The sequence below is a fragment of the Oryzias latipes genome, chromosome 12 (assembly GCF_053564925.1).
Source record: "Oryzias latipes strain Hd-rR chromosome 12, Olatipes_Hd-rR_3.1".
Lineage (NCBI taxonomy): Eukaryota > Metazoa > Chordata > Actinopteri > Beloniformes > Adrianichthyidae > Oryzias > Oryzias latipes.
The window spans coordinates 33,340,809-33,356,434 of NC_136248.1; positions in this window are offsets into that span (position 1 = coordinate 33,340,809).

Genomic DNA, 15,626 nt, shown 5'->3' on the forward strand with positions numbered 1-15,626 from the left:
TACACACTCTACCCTGAATGGACTTAGTGGGTATTCCACTTTAAAAAATACCTCCAATGTTCCAACATTGCTCTGGCCGTGTCCTCGGTCCAGTGAATTGCATCTTTTTCTGTTGCAAAATGCGAGTCCTCCAGCAGGGGGATGTGTCTCATATTTCTTTTTTAATATGCTGATTTAGTAGTTTCATGTTGTTCTGCTCCATTGCAGATAAGTTACCAGAAAAATTAACCAAGGGAACCCAGATGACAGCAGATGGAAATCTGTGTTTAGCCATCTTCAGAGCCCGCTGGAGCTGTTTAACTGCAGTTTCTTTAATGTTCTGACCTTTGGCGTTAATGCCGGCTGCAATGACCACATTCTGAACCACCAAATCCCACGGAACGTGGGCTATCTCAAATAAAGCCTGCATGTGGCGAAAATTAGCACCTGGATAACTCTCAATCTGTAGATCTGGGATGGAATATTCAGGGATTCTGGATAAATTTGAGTCACCAACAATAAGACACCTTTTCTCCACTTCCAGAAACCAGTCAATCAATTCTGTGTTTGTTTCAGGGTGACGCTTTACCTTGAAAACCTGCCGCTCTGGGGCAGGTAAGTCAACACGGGCTACTGGTGGCTCAGCACCGTCACCTGCTAGCTCCAGCCCTGTAATACAGCGTTCCTCCGCTGAAGCTGGAGATGCGCTGTCCTCCTGGCATTCTGTCACACCCGGGCTGTCCGAAATATTGTGATGATGTGGGGGGATTGCATGTTGTAGGGTGTTTTTCTTTTGCATGTTTGTGGTGCTACCTGTTTGTTGCATGCTTTCTATGGACACAACCCCCTTGTAACATAGCGCGCCGATCCACCGCACCTGCTCCTCATCAGGAGGGACTTATAAAAGTCCTGAGGAGGAAAGCCAAAGGCGGTCGCACACCGACAGCAGGCGCATGCACGCGGGGCGCGAGTGGGACGCCGGGACCGCCAGACGTCGGGACCGCCAGACGTCGGGAAGACTCGCTGTGATCGGGACACACACTCTGAGAGCGCTGGGCGCTGGGACCATCAGTCTGCAGAGCGATCGACACGCAAGGGCAGGGCAGGGACCCTGCCTGTGTGTAAGTAGCCGAACGGGCTTCAGCAGACTGGTGGAAATAGGTGGGAGGGCTAGTGGCAGCCTGCATCAGGAATTGCTTTTCGTGCTGCCGCTTGCCTGTTTCCACAGATTCCAGCGTGTCCAGGAGAGCCAGCTGGAGGTGACGCGGAGGAGTGCCGGTCACAAACCCCAGAGGCGGAACGGAGCCCGCCCCCCAGGTCTTTGTGTGTATGACTGGAGGGATCCTCGGAACAGCGTCGGGGGAAGAGAGACGTCTCCTGGTTTGGGATCAGTGATTCCCCCCTTTGAGCTGCATTTTTAAACCAGTTTTAACTGTTCTTTGGACTTTTAGGTCTCTTTTATCCTTTTTCAACTGTTCCTGGGATTTTTATCGTGTTTTACTGTTTTAATCCGTGCCTAGAATTTTTAGACGCATTTTATGCTTGTTTTAAGTGTCTTTTAACTGGAACTTTTTGGCCATTCATATGTTTTTTCCATCGGAATAAATTGTCATTGTGGCCAAGAATTTGGGTCCTCTTTGGTGGTGTGCGTGCGCTCTCCCCAGATCATTCCTCTAGCCCTTCAATACCCTCATTCAATTTTTTGTTCTTTACCCCATCTTTCAACCCTCCAGGCCTTACAATATGATCCAGCCCCGAACTACCTGAAGCTGGGGGGTCAGCGTCCGTGTCCGCCTCATCCCCATCTTCCTCGCTGTCGTATTCATTATCGAACTCCTCCTCCTCCTCCTCCTCGTGAAGAACCTCCCCGCCGCGGTTCTCCTCTCTATCGGAGCTTTCCTCCTCCTGGGAGCTGTCCAGTGCTGAAATTCGGGAAGGTGGCGCCCGTGCTGCCGGTCTGGGAGCAGAGGGTGAAGTTATCCCCACAATCTGAGGGAGAAATTCCTCACGCGCCACGAAGGGGTTGCGGCGGGTCGCCGTTCGCGGTCCACGCTGCTTCTCGGCAGCGGCTGCTGGAACTGCATCTGGAGGCCAAGCTGGTGTCATGTCCGTCATAGTTCCAACTGATCGGTTTGTGGCCTCGTAACATTCAGCTTGAATGCTCATGGAGACCCGCTCAGGTTGACGGGTCCTCTTTTTTCTTCCTCCTGATGTGCGCGGCCCCCGGCGGCTATCAGACCCTGCCGGGGGGTGGTGTCGTAGCCGCTGGACTTCGCCGCTCCGAGTCTGATCTGCAGGTGATGATCAGGGCCTCTGCCTGATCGAGAACATCCTGCGTGATCCGAGGTAGATTTCTGCAAGCCCATCGTGTCGCCACGATGAAGGCTTCCCTCCAATCTCGGGTTAAATCACCGGGGAGATCCTGTAAAAGTTTCTCCAGCCTCTTTTGGTAGTGATCCTGGAGGATCTGCAGTGTGTTCTGTCCCCAGTTTTTTGCGTTGCCCTCAATGAGGTCTAACACATCATCCGTGGGATCAGCGGGTTTAATCAGTGAGGTTAATGAGTCCACTATGCGAGCGATCATCAGAGGTTCTGGTCTGTCCGGCGTGATGGTCACGTTTTGTAAGTGATGCACCATCTTAATTACAGCATGTAATTTGCGGATAAGCTGTCCAAGTCTTTCATCTGCAGGTCGCCGGAGGTCCTGCCTAACATCTGCTGGGGGTCCAAATCTTGTCGCTCGTCTGGTAGGTGAGCCCCGGACCGCTGCTGCATAAGAGCGGGGCTGTGGAAAATAAGGCCGGGACCCGTCGTACATAGGAGGCGCAGGCCAGTTAGGATTTGAAGGTGAAGCCCTACTCCAGCCAAAATTTGGGAACCTTGGCGCCCTCTTCCAGCCGGAGACGGGAAATGCACGGTCCATCCTATGGTCCGGTCGGCCCCGGTAATTAAAGCTGAGCGCACGGGGATTTCTGTAGTGTCTCCTCCCGTAGCGCACCGTGGTCCAAGCACCTCCATCCTCCTCTCCGTCGTAGAAGTGCATGGCAGGTGTTACGGTTTTTCCACCAGGCAAGAATGTAATCAAAAATAGAAAAACTTGCAAACTTTGAAAAAAGAAAAAAAGAAAAAAGCGGGACAACCACTTAAATGAGTGTTTTTATTCACAAAAATGTAAAAAAAATAAATAAATAAACAATACAAAATTAGAATAAAGTGTGCTCGCTACGCGTTTCGGCAAATTCTGCCTTCATCAGGCTCTATGCACACCACAACAGCTACAACTTGGCTGGACAGGCGTAAAAGTGAAGTGAGAGACAAAAGGTGGCTGTTTTATTCACACTGTCTTACCAAGGAGCACGCGTCGGCCTCATGGGCCCTGCGTGTCCTGAGCCATGGGCCCTGTGCGTTCTAAGCCCCTCCCCTGCATGCATACTGCTAACCAGGCAAAAAGACACGTGAAACAAAACCTTTTCCTTCCAACCATGTTATTGCTTTATGTTTAAGATTATTTAAATTTCTAATAACTGATTAAGGGTTGGGATTAGGGTTCAGATTAAACTAAAGGTTAGGGTTAGAAACAGGACCAGGGGTAGGGTTAAAGTAATAATAATAATCATCATAAAACAGTAATAAGAACCATAAGAACAATAGCCATAATAACAGTAACAATGATAACAAAATCTCTCACACTGTTCACCATAAAGAAAAACCCTGGGTCATGAGAAAATGCTCCACCAGTGGGTTATGCACCTATCCATTATGAGCAATATTATATTTATGTTGTCACTTTCTTGTGCTAACAAAAGTTTCGGTTTGTCCCACCAAATGTTAATCCCACAAAGAACAGGAAACATGATTAATACAGTCTTGTGTTTTGGGTCTGTATTTTTTTAAAAAGTTATCCATGGAAATAAAAGTTAAACCGTTTTTGAGGAGGTCACCTTGTTGTTCTGTCAGGGCATCACTTTTCAGTCAAAACCATGATATTGTGGGGCCATAAAGGGCCGTCCCCTTACACACTCTACCCTGAATGGACTTAGTGGGTATTCCACTTTAAAAAATACCTCCAATGTTCCAACATTGCTCTGGCCGTGTCCTCGGTCCAGTGAATTGCATCTTTTTCTGTTGCAAAATGCGAGTCCTCCAGCAGGGGGATGTGTCTCATATTTCTTTTTTAATATGCTGATTTAGTAGTTTCATGTTGTTCTGCTCCATTGCAGATAAGTTACCAGAAAAATTAACCAAGGGAACCCAGATGACAGCAGATGGAAATCTGTGTTTAGCCATCTTCAGAGCCCGCTGGAGCTGTTTAACTGCAGTTTCTTTAATGTTCTGACCTTTGGCGTTAATGCCGGCTGCAATGACCACATTCTGAACCACCAAATCCCACGGAACGTGGGCTATCTCAAATAAAGCCTGCATGTGGCGAAAATTAGCACCTGGACACCTCTCAATCTGTAGATCTGGGATGGAATATTCAGGGATTCTGGATAAATTTGAGTCACCAACAATAAGACACCTTTTCTCCACTTCCAGAAACCAGTCAATCAATTCTCTGTTTGTTTCAGGGTGACGCTTTACCTTGAAAACCTGCCGCTCTGGGGCAGGTAAGTCAACACGGGCTACTGGTGGCTCAGCACCGTCACCTGCTAGCTCCAGCCCTGTAATACAGCGTTCCTCCGCTGAAGCTGGAGATGCGCTGTCCTCCTGGCATTCTGTCACACCCGGGCTGTCCGAAATATTGTGATGATGTGGGGGGATTGCATGTTGTAGGGTGTTTTTCTTTTGCATGTTTGTGGTGCTACCTGTTTGTTGCATGCTTTCTATGGACACAACCCCCTTGTAACATAGCGCGCCGATCCACCGCACCTGCTCCTCATCAGGAGGGACTTATAAAAGTCCTGAGGAGGAAAGCCAAAGGCAGTCGCACACCGACAGCAGGCGCATGCACGCGGGGCGCGAGTGGGACGCCGGGACCGCCAGACGTCGGGACCGCCAGACGTCGGGAAGACTCGCTGTGATCGGGACACACACTCTGAGAGCGCTGGGCGCTGGGACCATCAGTCTGCAGAGCGATCGACACGCAAGGGCAGGGCAGGGACCCTGCCTGTGTGTAAGTAGCCGAACGGGCTTCAGCAGACTGGTGGAAATAGGTGGGAGGGCTAGTGGCAGCCTGCATCAGGAATTGCTTTTCGTGCTGCCGCTTGCCTGTTTCCACAGATTCCAGCGTGTCCAGGAGAGCCAGCTGGAGGTGACGCGGAGGAGTGCCGGTCACAAACCCCAGAGGCGGAACGGAGCCCGCCCCCCAGGTCTTTGTGTGTATGACTGGAGGGATCCTCGGAACAGCGTCGGGGGAAGAGAGACGTCTCCTGGTTTGGGATCAGTGATTCCCCCCTTTGAGCTGCATTTTTAAACCAGTTTTAACTGTTCTTTGGACTTTTAGGTCTCTTTTATCCTTTTTCAACTGTTCCTGGGATTTTTATCGTGTTTTACTGTTTTAATCCGTGCCTAGAATTTTTAGACGCATTTTATGCTTGTTTTAAGTGTCTTTTAACTGGAACTTTTTGGCCATTCATATGTTTTTTCCATCGGAATAAATTGTCATTGTGGCCAAGAATTTGGGTCCTCTTTGGTGGTGTGCGTGCGCTCTCCCCAGATCATTCCTCTAGCCCTTCAATACCCTCATTCAATTTTTTGTTGTTTACCCCATCTTTCAACCCTCCAGGCCTTACAATATGATCCAGCCCCGAACTACCTGAAGCTGGGGGGTCAGCGTCCGTGTCCGCCTCATCCCCATCTTCCTCGCTGTCGTATTCATTATCGAACTCCTCCTCCTCCTCCTCGTGAAGAACCTCCCCGCCGCGGTTCTCCTCTCTATCGGAGCTTTCCTCCTCCTGGGAGCTGTCCAGTGCTGAAATTCGGGAAGGTGGCGCCCGTGCTGCCGGTCTGGGAGCAGAGGGTGAAGTTATCCCCACAATCTGAGGGAGAAATTCCTCACGCGCCACGAAGGGGTTGCGGCGGGTCGCCGTTCGCGGTCCACGCTGCTTCTCGGCAGCGGCTGCTGGAACTGCATCTGGAGGCCAAGCTGGTCTCATGTCCGTCATAGTTCCAACTGATCGGTTTGTGGCCTCGTAACATTCAGCTTGAATGCTCATGGAGACCCGCTCAGGTTGACGGGTCCTCTTTTTTCTTCCTCCTGATGTGCGCGGCCCCCAGCGGCTATCAGACCCTGCCGGGGGGTGGTGTCGTAGCCGCTGGACTTCGCCGCTCCGAGTCTGATCTGCAGGTGATGATCAGGGCCTCTGCCTGATCGAGAACATCCTGCGTGATCCGAGGTAGATTTCTGCAAGCCCATCGTGTCGCCACGATGAAGGCTTCCCTCCAATCTCGGGTTAAATCACCGGGGAGATCCTGTAAAAGTTTCTCCAGCCTCTTTTGGTAGTGATCCTGGAGGATCTGCAGTGTGTTCTGTCCCCAGTTTTTTGCGTTGCCCTCAATGAGGTCTAACACATCATCCGTGGGATCAGCGGGTTTAATCAGTGAGGTTAATGAGTCCACTATGCGAGCGATCATCAGAGGTTCTGGTCTGTCCGGCGTGATGGTCACGTTTTGTAAGTGATGCACCATCTTAATTACAGTATGTAATTTGCGGATAAGCTGTCCAAGTCTTTCATCTGCAGCTCGCCGGAGGTCCTGCCTAACATCTGCTGGGGGTCCAAATCTTGTCGCTCGTCTGGTAGGTGAGCCCCGGACCGCTGCTGCATAAGAGCGGGGCTGTGGAAAATAAGGCCGGGACCCGTCGTACATAGGAGGCGCAGGCCAGTTAGGATTTGAAGGTGAAGCCCTACTCCAGCCAAAATTTGGGAACCTTGGCGCCCTCTTCCAGCCGGAGACGGGAAATGCACGGTCCATCCTATGGTCCGGTCGGCCCCGGTAATTAAAGCTGAGCGCACGGGGATTTCTGTAGTGTCTCCTCCCGTAGCGCACCGTGGTCCAAGCACCTCCATCCTCCTCTCCGTCGTAGAAGTGCATGGCAGGTGTTACGGTTTTTCCACCAGGCAAGAATGTAATCAAAAATAGAAAAACTTGCAAACTTTGAAAAAAGAAAAAAAGAAAAAAGCGGGACAACCACTTAAATGAGTGTTTTTATTCACAAAAATGTAAAAAAATAAATAAATAAACAATACAAAATTAGAATAAAGTGTGCTCGCTACGCGTTTCGGCAAATTCTGCCTTCATCAGGCTCTATGCACACCACAACAGCTACAACTTGGCTGGACAGGCGTAAAAGTGAAGTGAGAGACAAAAGGTGGCTGTTTTATTCACACTGTCTTACCAAGGAGCACGCGTCGGCCTCATGGGCCCTGCGTGTCCTGAGCCATGGGCCCTGTGCGTTCTAAGCCCCTCCCCTGCATGCATACTGCTAACCAGGCAAAAAGACACGTGAAACAAAACCTTTTCCTTCCAACCATGTTATTGCTTTATGTTTAAGATTATTTAAATTTCTAATAACTGATTAAGGGTTGGGATTAGGGTTCAGATTAAACTAAAGGTTAGGGTTAGAAACAGGACCAGGGGTAGGGTTAAAGTAATAATAATAATCATCATAAAACAGTAATAAGAACCATAAGAACAATAGCCATAATAACAGTAACAATGATAACAAAATCTCTCACACTGTTCACCATAAAGAAAAACCCTGGGTCATGAGAAAATGCTCCACCAGTGGGCTATGCACCTATCCATTATGAGCAATATTATATTTATGTTGTCACTTTCTTGTGCTAACAAAAGTTTCGGTTTGTCCCACCAAATGTTAATCCCACAAAGAACAGGAAACATGATTAATACAGTCTTGTGTTTTGGGTCTGATTTTTTTAAAAAGTTATCTATGGAAATAAAAGTTAAACCGTTTTTGAGGAGGTCACCTTGTTGTTCTGTCAGGGCATCACTTTTCAGTCAAAACCATGATATTGTGGGGCCATAAAGGGCTGTCCCCTTACACACTCTACCCTGAATGGACTTAGTGGGTATTCCACTTTAAAAAATACCTCCAATGTTCCAACATTGCTCTGGCCGTGTCCTCGGTCCAGTGAATTGCATCTTTTTCTGTTGCAAAATGCGAGTCCTCCAGCAGGGGGATGTGTCTCATATTTTTTTTTTAATATGCTGATTTAGTAGTTTCATGTTGTTCTGCTCCATTGCAGATAAGTTACCAGAAAAATTAACCAAGGGAACCCAGATGACAGCAGATGGAAATCTGTGTTTAGCCATCTTCAGAGCCCGCTGGAGCTGTTTAACTGCAGTTTCTTTAATGTTCTGACCTTTGGCGTTAATGCCGGCTGCAATGACCACATTCTGAACCACCAAATCCCACGGAACGTGGGCTATCTCAAATAAAGCCTGCATGTGGCGAAAATTAGCACCTGGACACCTCTCAATCTGTAGATCTGGGATGGAATATTCAGGGATTCTGGATAAATTTGAGTCACCAACAATAAGACACCTTTTCTCCACTTCCAGAAACCAGTCAATCAATTCTCTGTTTGTTTCAGGGTGACGCTTTACCTTGAAAACCTGCCGCTCTGGGGCAGGTAAGTCAACACGGGCTACTGGTGGCTCAGCACCGTCACCTGCTAGCTCCAGCCCTGTAATACAGCGTTCCTCCGCTGAAGCTGGAGATGCGCTGTCCTCCTGGCATTCTGTCACACCCGGGCTGTCCGAAATATTGTGATGATGTGGGGGGATTGCATGTTGTAGGGTGTTTTTCTTTTGCATGTTTGTGGTGCTACCTGTTTGTTGCATGCTTTCTATGGACACACCCCCCTTGTAACATAGCGCGCCGATCCACCGCACCTGCTCCTCATCAGGAGGGACTTATAAAAGTCCTGAGGAGGAAAGCCAAAGGCAGTCGCACACCGACAGCAGGCGCATGCACGCGGGGCGCGAGTGGGACGCCGGGACCGCCAGACGTCGGGACCGCCAGACGTCGGGAAGACTCGCTGTGATCGGGACACACACTCTGAGAGCGCTGGGCGCTGGGACCATCAGTCTGCAGAGCGATCGACACGCAAGGGCAGGGCAGGGACCCTGCCTGTGTGTAAGTAGCCGAACGGGCTTCAGCAGACTGGTGGAAATAGGTGGGAGGGCTAGTGGCAGCCTGCATCAGGAATTGCTTTTCGTGCTGCCGCTTGCCTGTTTCCACAGATTCCAGCGTGTCCAGGAGAGCCAGCTGGAGGTGACGCGGAGGAGTGCCGGTCACAAACCCCAGAGGCGGAACGGAGCCCGCCCCCCAGGTCTTTGTGTGTATGACTGGAGGGATCCTCGGAACAGCGTCGGGGGAAGAGAGACGTCTCCTGGTTTGGGATCAGTGATTCCCCCCTTTGAGCTGCATTTTTAAAGCAGTTTTAACTGTTCTTTGGACTTTTAGGTCTCTTTTATCCTTTTTAACTGTTCCTGGGATTTTTATCGTGTTTTACTGTTTTAATCCGTGCCTAGAATTTTTAGACGCATTTTATGCTTGTTTTAAGTGTCTTTTAACTGGAACTTTTTGGCCATTCATATGTTTTTTCCATCGGAATAAATTGTCATTGTGGCCAAGAATTTGGGTCCTCTTTGGTGGTGTGCGTGCGCTCTCCCCAGATCATTCCTCTAGCCCTTCAATACCCTCATTCAATTTTTTGTTGTTTACCCCATCTTTCAACCCTCCAGGCCTTACAATATGATCCAGCCCCGAACTACCTGAAGCTGGGGGGTCAGCGTCCGTGTCCGCCTCATCCCCATCTTCCTCGCTGTCGTATTCATTATCGAACTCCTCCTCCTCCTCCTCCTCGTGAAGAACCTCCCCGCCGCGGTTCTCCTCTCTATCGGAGCTTTCCTCCTCCTGGGAGCTGTCCAGTGCTGAAATTCGGGAAGGTGGCGCCCGTGCTGCCGGTCTGGGAGCAGAGGGTGAAGTTATCCCCACAATCTGAGGGAGAAATTCCTCACGCGCCACGAAGGGGTTGCGGCGGGTCGCCGTTCGCGGTCCACGCTGCTTCTCGGCAGCGGCTGCTGGAACTGCATCTGGAGGCCAAGCTGGTCTCATGTCCGTCATAGTTCCAACTGATCGGTTTGTGGCCTCGTAACATTCAGCTTGAATGCTTATGGAGACCCGCTCAGGTTGACGGGTCCTCTTTTTTCTTCCTCCTGATGTGCGCGGCCCCCGGCGGCTATTAGACCCTGCCGGGGGGTGGTGTCGTAGCCGCTGGACTTCGCCGCTCCGAGTCTGATCTGCAGGTGATGATCAGGGCCTCTGCCTGATCGAGAACATCCTGCGTGATCCGAGGTAGATTTCTGCAAGCCCATCGTGTCGCCACGATGAAGGCTTCCCTCCAATCTCGGGTTAAATCACCGGGGAGATCCTGTAAAAGTTTCTCCAGCCTCTTTTGGTAGTGATCCTGGAGGATCTGCAGTGTGTTCTGTCCCCAGTTTTTTGCGTTGCCCTCAATGAGGTCTAACACATCATCCGTGGGATCAGCGGGTTTAATCAGTGAGGTTAATGAGTCCACTATGCGAGCGATCATCAGAGGTTCTGGTCTGTCCGGCGTGATGGTCACCTTTTGTAAGTGATGCACCATCTTAATTACAGCATGTAATTTGCGGATAAGCTGTCCAAGTCTTTCATCTGCAGGTCGCCGGAGGTCCTGCCTAACATCTGCTGGGGGTCCAAATCTTGTCGCTCGTCTGGTAGGTGAGCCCCGGACCGCTGCTGCATAAGAGCGGGGCTGTGGAAAATAAGGCCGGGACCCGTCGTACATAGGAGGCGCAGGCCAGTTAGGATTTGAAGGTGAAGCCCTACTCCAGCCAAAATTTGGGAACCTTGGCGCCCTCTTCCAGCCGGAGACGGGAAATGCACGGTCCATCCTATGGTCCGGTCGGCCCCGGTAATTAAAGCTGAGCGCACGGGGATTTCTGTAGTGTCTCCTCCCGTAGCGCACCGTGGTCCAAGCACCTCCATCCTCCTCTCCGTCGTAGAAGTGCATGGCAGGTGTTACGGTTTTTCCACCAGGCAAGAATGTAATCAAAAATAGAAAAACTTGCAAACTTTGAAAAAAGAAAAAAAGAAAAAAGCGGGACAACCACTTAAATGAGTGTTTTTATTCACAAAAATGTAAAAAAATAAATAAATAAACAATACAAAATTAGAATAAAGTGTGCTCGCTACGCGTTTCGGCAAATTCTGCCTTCATCAGGCTCTATGCACACCACAACAGCTACAACTTGGCTGGACAGGCGTAAAAGTGAAGTGAGAGACAAAAGGTGGCTGTTTTATTCACACTGTCTTACCAAGGAGCACGCGTCGGCCTCATGGGCCCTGCGTGTCCTGAGCCATGGGCCCTTTGCGTTCTAAGCCCCTCCCCTGCATGCATACTGCTAACCAGGCAAAAAGACACGTGAAACAAAACCTTTTCCTTCCAACCATGTTATTGCTTTATGTTTAAGATTATTTAAATTTCTAATAACTGATTAAGGGTTGGGATTAGGGTTCAGATTAAACTAAAGGTTAGGGTTAGAAACAGGACCAGGGGTAGGGTTAAAGTAATAATAATAATCATCATAAAACAGTAATAAGAACCATAAGAACAATAGCCATAATAACAGTAACAATGATAACAAAATCTCTCACACTGTTCACCATAAAGAAAAACCCTGGGTCATGAGAAAATGCTCCACCAGTGGGTTATGCACCTATCCATTATGAGCAATATTATATTTATGTTGTCACTTTCTTGTGCTAACAAAAGTTTCGGTTTGTCCCACCAAATGTTAATCCCACAAAGAACAGGAAACATGATTAATACAGTCTTGTGTTTTGGGTCTGTATTTTTTTAAAAAGTTATCTATGGAAATAAAAGTTAAACCGTTTTTGAGGAGGTCACCTTGTTGTTCTGTCAGGGCATCACTTTTCAGTCAAAACCATGATATTGTGGGGCCATAAAGGGCTGTCCCCTTACACACTCTACCCTGAATGGACTTAGTGGGTATTCCACTTTAAAAAATACCTCCAATGTTCCAACATTGCTCTGGCCGTGTCCTCGGTCCAGTGAATTGCATCTTTTTCTGTTGCAAAATGCGAGTCGTCCAGCAGGGGGATGTGTCTCATATATTTTTTTTAATATGCTGATTTAGTAGTTTCATGTTGTTCTGCTCCATTGCAGATAAGTTACCAGAAAAATTAACCAAGGGAACCCAGATGACAGCAGATGGAAATCTGTGTTTAGCCATCTTCAGAGCCCGCTGGAGCTGTTTAACTGCAGTTTCTTTAATGTTCTGACCTTTGGCGTTAATGCCGGCTGCAATGACCACATTCTGAACCACCAAATCCCACGGAACGTGGGCTATCTCAAATAAAGCCTGCATGTGGCGAAAATTAGCACCTGGATAACTCTCAATCTGTAGATCTGGGATGGAATATTCAGGGATTCTGGATAAATTTGAGTCACCAACAATAAGACACCTTTTCTCCACTTCCAGAAACCAGTCAATCAATTCTGTGTTTGTTTCAGGGTGACGCTTTACCTTGAAAACCTGCCGCTCTGGGGCAGGTAAGTCAACACGGGCTACTGGTGGCTCAGCACCGTCACCTGCTAGCTCCAGCCCTGTAATACAGCGTTCCTCCGCTGAAGCTGGAGATGCGCTGTCCTCCTGGCATTCTGTCACACCCGGGCTGTCCGAAATATTGTGATGATGTGGGGGGATTGCATGTTGTAGGGTGTTTTTCTTTTGCATGTTTGTGGTGCTACCTGTTTGTTGCATGCTTTCTATGGACACACCCCCCTTGTAACATAGCGCGCCGCTCCACCGCACCTGCTCCTCATCAGGAGGGACTTATAAAAGTCCTGAGGAGGAAAGCCAAAGGCAGTCGCACACCGACAGCAGGCGCATGCACGCGGGGCGCGAGTGGGACGTCGGGACCGCCAGACGTCGGGAAGACTCGCTGTGATCGGGACACACACTCTGAGAGCGCTGGGCGCTGGGACCATCAGTCTGCAGAGCGATCGACACGCAAGGGCAGGGCAGGGACCCTGCCTGTGTGTAAGTAGCCGAACGGGCTTCAGCAGACTGGTGGAAATAGGTGGGAGGGCTAGTGGCAGCCTGCATCAGGAATTGCTTTTCGTGCTGCCGCTTGCCTGTTTCCACAGATTCCAGCGTGTCCAGGAGAGCCAGCTGGAGGTGACGCGGAGGAGTGCCGGTCACAAACCCCAGAGGCGGAACGGAGCCCGCCCCCCAGGTCTTTGTGTGTATGACTGGAGGGATCCTCGGAACAGCGTCGGGGGAAGAGAGACGTCTCCTGGTTTGGGATCAGTGATTCCCCCCTTTGAGCTGCATTTTTAAACCAGTTTTAACTGTTCTTTGGACTTTTAGGTCTCTTTTATCCTTTTTCAACTGTTCCTGGGATTTTTATCGTGTTTTACTGTTTTAATCCGTGCCTAGAATTTTTAGACGCATTTTATGCTTGTTTTAAGTGTCTTTTAACTGGAACTTTTTGGCCATTCATATGTTTTTTCCATCGGAATAAATTGTCATTGTGGCCAAGAATTTGGGTCCTCTTTGGTGGTGTGCGTGCGCTCTCCCCAGATCATTCCTCTAGCCCTTCAATACCCTCATTCAATTTTTTGTTCTTTACCCCATCTTTCAACCCTCCAGGCCTTACAATATGATCCAGCCCCGAACTACCTGAAGCTGGGGGGTCAGCGTCCGTGTCCGCCTCATCCCCATCTTCCTCGCTGTCGTATTCATTATCGAACTCCTCCTCCTCCTCCTCCTCGTGAAGAACCTCCCCGCCGCGGTTCTCCTCTCTATCGGAGCTTTCCTCCTCCTGGGAGCTGTCCAGTGCTGAAATTCGGGAAGGTGGCGCCCGTGCTGCCGGTCTGGGAGCAGAGGGTGAAGTTATCCCCACAATCTGAGGGAGAAATTCCTCACGCGCCACGAAGGGGTTGCGGCGGGTCGCCGTTCGCGGTCCACGCTGCTTCTCGGCAGCGGCTGCTGGAACTGCATCTGGAGGCCAAGCTGGTCTCATGTCCGTCATAGTTCCAACTGATCGGTTTGTGGCCTCGTAACATTCAGCTTGAATGCTCATGGAGACCCGCTCAGGTTGACGGGTCCTCTTTTTTCTTCCTCCTGATGTGCGCGGCCCCCAGCGGCTATCAGACCCTGCCGGGGGGTGGTGTCGTAGCCGCTGGACTTCGCCGCTCCGAGTCTGATCTGCAGGTGATGATCAGGGCCTCTGCCTGATCGAGAACATCCTGCGTGATCCGAGGTAGATTTCTGCAAGCCCATCGTGTCGCCACGATGAAGGCTTCCCTCCAATCTCGGGTTAAATCACCGGGGAGATCCTGTAAAAGTTTCTCCAGCCTCTTTTGGTAGTGATCCTGGAGGATCTGCAGTGTGTTCTGTCCCCAGTTTTTTGCGTTGCCCTCAATGAGGTCTAACACATCATCCGTGGGATCAGCGGGTTTAATCAGTGAGGTTAATGAGTCCACTATGCGAGCGATCATCAGAGGTTCTGGTCTGTCCGGCGTGATGGTCACGTTTTGTAAGTGATGCACCATCTTAATTACAGCATGTAATTTGCGGATAAGCTGTCCAAGTCTTTCATCTGCAGGTCGCCGGAGGTCCTGCCTAACATCTGCTGGGGGTCCAAATCTTGTCGCTCGTCTGGTAGGTGAGCCCCGGACCGCTGCTGCATAAGAGCGGGGCTGTGGAAAATAAGGCCGGGACCCGTCGTACATAGGAGGCGCAGGCCAGTTAGGATTTGAAGGTGAAGCCCTACTCCAGCCAAAATTTGGGAACCTTGGCGCCCTCTTCCAGCCGGAGACGGGAAATGCACGGTCCATCCTATGGTCCGGTCGGCCCCGGTAATTAAAGCTGAGCGCACGGGGATTTCTGTAGTGTCTCCTCCCGTAGCGCACCGTGGTCCAAGCACCTCCATCCTCCTCTCCGTCGTAGAAGTGCATGGCAGGTGTTACGGTTTTTCCACCAGGCAAGAATGTAATCAAAAATAGAAAAACTTGCAAACTTTGAAAAAAGAAAAAAAGAAAAAAGCGGGACAACCACTTAAATGAGTGTTTTTATTCACAAAAATGTAAAAAAATAAATAAATAAACAATACAAAATTAGAATAAAGTGTGCTCGCTACGCGTTTCGGCAAATTCTGCCTTCATCAGGCTCTATGCACACCACAACAGCTACAACTTGGCTGGACAGGCGTAAAAGTGAAGTGAGAGACAAAAGGTGGCTGTTTTATTCACACTGTCTTACCAAGGAGCACGCGTCGGCCTCATGGGCCCTGCGTGTCCTGAGCCATGGGCCCTGTGCGTTCTAAGCCCCTCCCCTGCATGCATACTGCTAACCAGGCAAAAAGACACGTGAAACAAAACCTTTTCCTTCCAACCATGTTATTGCTTTATGTTTAAGATTATTTAAATTTCTAATAACTGATTAAGGGTTGGGATTAGGGTTCAGATTAAACTAAAGGTTAGGGTTAGAAACAGGACCAGGGGTAGGGTTAAAGTAATAATAATAATCATCATAAAACAGTAATAAGAACCATAAGAACAATAGCCATAATAACAGTAACAATGATAACAAAATCTCTCACACTGTTC